We start from the raw sequence: 3,871 nt of genomic DNA on the forward strand, positions 1-3,871 counted from the left end.
AGATACTGCTTTTGGTACATAAGCTGAGTTTGTGTAAATATTTTATAGTGAAAAGCTGAGCTCTTCTGGAATGCTGGCTATGTCTCAAATACCTAGTTTTTCCAAAAGATGTCTCTTGTATCTGTTCTGTCTCAATAAGCTTTCTTCAGTAAAGAGTTGTGTGTATGTATTTTCAATTTCATCTTAACAACAGAAAAGTTTAATCCTTCACTGTTTTCCAATCCAGCCTCAGTGCTGACGTTTCATATGAGTCAACTACCAAACCATGCTTCATTTTTGTTTCATAAAATATAGATTGTTCCAGAAAAATAAGTACAGTTTCTGAATGCAATTGTTCTGTAACAAAACACATTAGAACTACAGAAAAATATCAAAGTCAAGTTTGTTATAAGAAGCCTCCTCCCAACTTAGGCACAATCTTCGAATATTCAGATACTGAGCAATTTTATGCTGATAAAAAACACTATTGCTTGTATGTGCAAAGTTAAGTCAGTAAAGAACCCCTTAAATTATGATCGCACTGAAGAAGGTTAACCTAATGCATTACTTGAAATGAGTCTCACTTATAATTAATGAAAGGTCACTCAAAGATGTACTCTCATTCAGAAACAGAAAAATAGAGAAAAAATAAAATATGGCTGTTGCCTACTTTAAAAACCTGATTCCTTTAAGGTTTTTTTGCCCACCTCACATCTTCATGAACTGCCTTTTATTCCTGAAGTTTGTGTGACATTAGAAACATCTCTACATCTTACCTAGCATTGACAAGTAATGTTTTTTTGAGCTTTTTAGTATTTCATCTCAGTTGGGGGATCCAGAGCTCTCCTTTGATGCTTTCAGAACAATTCAGGAATTCAGAAGTGCATCCCCTCTTTGCTCTGCTGCTGTGTACCAGTCCTTATCAAATACCCTTTCAATTTAGTCCTTCCATATCTTTTAGCCCTGTACTGAATTAAGCATGAAACTAATGGGAAAGTCTCAAGTAGGATCGTATTATTAATAAACAAAAGCTAACCATAATCTTGGACTTCCAGGAATTTAAAAAACAATACACCTGAATTTGTGTAAGTCTTGAGACTAATTGTCTTATTTTGCATCCTTGCGTTATTCCTGTAAGGAGGTCTTGCTTGTGAAAAGAAGAGGGTTTAGCAATTGGAGAAAAATATGTGTAAGAAGTACTGCTTGGATTGGGCAGCCTTTTGGATCCACTTTCATACATACTTGTCGTGGTTTAAACCCTAGCCAGATGGCTTGTTCACTCACTCCCAGTGAGTGGTGCTCGGCTGAGAGCAATCGAGGACCGCTCCCCCCCCCGGGCTCTCCCCTTCCCCGCTCCCAGAGGAACAGGGAGGAGGATCGAAAGAGTGCAACTCCCACGGGTTGAGACAAGAACAGCCCAGCAACCAAGGTACAACACAAATCACCACCGCTATCACCAACGACAACAATAAGAGAAAATAACAAGGGAAGAGAATACGATACCACCAGCCAAGAAATGAGTCCCACCCGGAAGCCCGTGTCCTTCTGGGTAACTCCCAGTTACCCCCTACCCCGGGCATGATGTGCTGTGGTATGGAATACCTCTTTGGCTAGCCTGGGTCAGGCGCCCTGTCTCTGCTTCCTCCCGGCTTCCCCTCCTCCCTGGCAGAGCATGACCCTCACTAAGTCCTTGGTCAGGGTAAACATCACTTAGCAGCAACCGAAAACATCGGAATCACCAGCACTGTTCCCAGGCTGGAAGTCAAAACACAGCACTGCACCAGCTGCCAGGAAGGACAAAAATGACTGCTACTGCTGAACCCAGGACGTTATCCACCCCTTATTCCATACCATTCACATCAGGCTCAGATCCCACATTTTCAGTACACCATCACTCTCCCATATATATACATCCATATACACACAGACCAAGAGAAAGAGATCATTTTCTTAGTGCATGGACCAATCCTTATAATGCTGCTGAGTCCATTCAGTCCATGATGTCAGGTTCCATCTCTTGTAACAATCTTTCAGGGCAGGAAAGGCTGTGTGCAGTATTGGATCGTTGCCTGCTGATGCTGGTCGTTCCTTTACTGCGGAACTCATCCAGTTCTATCAAAGTTCATTCTCTGTTGGGATGATGGCTGGAGGGAAGTCAGGGGTAGTCGCTGGTGACCTGGAGACATCTAGTTGATGGGCTATAAAAGTATTACACAGCAGGCAACAGCATACAGTTAAGTTCATTGGCTGTTTTCCCCTAAAATCAACCCCCCTTGAGGTATACATCGGACTTCCCCATCTTCCTGCATTACCCACCAAGTATATCCAGGTCCCTGAGCAAAAGCAATCCCACGAGTGGGTTTGCCTTTACCTGAAGCAGGAATTACCCAGACTGTCTTCCCCAGCAAATTCTTCATATGCACCATGGGAACTTTGTCCCCTTTGACAGTATGTAAAAGTTCTGACTGGGCTGGACCAGCCCTGTTGGCAGATCCTCTGGTGTTGACCAACCAGGTGGCCTTTGGTAAGAGTGTATCCCAATGCTTGAAAGTTCCCCCACCCATTGCTCTCAGTGTAGTTTTTAACAGCCCATTGTACCGTTCGATTTTCCCAGAGGCTGGTGCATGGTAGGGGATGTGATATACCCACTCAATGCCATGCTCTTTGGCCCAAATATCTATAAGGTTATTCCGGAAATGAGTCCCATTGTCTGACTCAATTCTCTCTGGGGTGCCGTGTCGCCACAAAATCTGTTTCTCAAGGCCCAGGATAGTGTTCCGGGCAGTGGCATGGGGCACAGCGTATGTTTCCAGCCAGCCGGTGGTTGCTTCCACCATGGTAAGCACATGGCGCTTGCCTTGGCGGGTTGGTGGCAGTGTGATATAATCAATCTGCCAGGCCTCCCCATATTTATACTTCAACTATCGTCCTCCATACCAAAGAGGCTTTAACCGCTTGGCTTGTTTAATTGCAGCACATGTTTCACACTCATGAATAACCTGGGCAATAGTGTCCATTGTTAAGTCCGCCCCTCGGTCACGGGCCCATCTATATGTTGCATCTCTGCCCTGATGGCCTGAAGTGTCATGGGCCCACCGGGCCCAAAATAATTCACCTTTATGTTGCCAATCTAAGTCCATCTGAGCCACTTCAATCTTAGCCGCTTTATCCACTTGTTGGTTGTTCTGGTGTTCCTCAGTGGCCCGACTCTTGGGTACATGGGCATCTACATGACGTACCTTCATCACCAGGTTCTGCACCCTGGCAGCAATATCTTTCCACAGTGTAGCAGCCCAGATGGGTTTACCTCTGCGTTGCCAGTTGCTCTGCTTCCATTGCTTCAACCACTCCCACAGGGCATTTGCCACCATCCAGGAGTCAGTATAAAGTACTGGCCACTTTTCTCGTTCAGCAATGTCCAGGGCCAGCTGGATGGCTTTCACCTCAGCAAACTGACTCGATTCACCCTCTCCGTCAGCAGTTTCTGCAACTTGTCGTCCAGGACTCCATACAGCTGCCTTCCATCTCCGATGCTTTCCCACAATACGGCAAGAGCCATCAGTAAACAAGGCATACTGCTTTTCACTTTCTGACAGTTTATTATATGGTGGGGCCTCTTCAGCACGCACCACCTCCTCCTTTGGTGACATTCCAAAATCTTTGCCCTCTGGCCAGTCCATGATGACTTCTAGAATGCCTGGACGACTGATATTTCCTATTTGAATTCGTTGTGTAATTAGTGCAGCCCATTTACTCCATGTAGCATCAGTTGCATGATGTGTAGAGGAGACCCTGCCTTTGAACGTCCAGCCCAGCACAGGCAACCGGGGTGTCCTGGTTTCAGCAGTAGCAGTCATGTTTTTTCCTTTGTGTTAACTGGTGCAGTGCTGTG

Source organism: Pezoporus flaviventris, unplaced genomic scaffold, assembly GCF_033815535.1.
Source record: "Pezoporus flaviventris isolate CSIRO_AGI_PZ_B2104156 unplaced genomic scaffold, CSIRO_AGI_Pfla_v1 ptg000086l, whole genome shotgun sequence".
In the NCBI taxonomy this organism is placed as follows: Eukaryota; Metazoa; Chordata; class Aves; order Psittaciformes; family Psittacidae; genus Pezoporus; species Pezoporus flaviventris.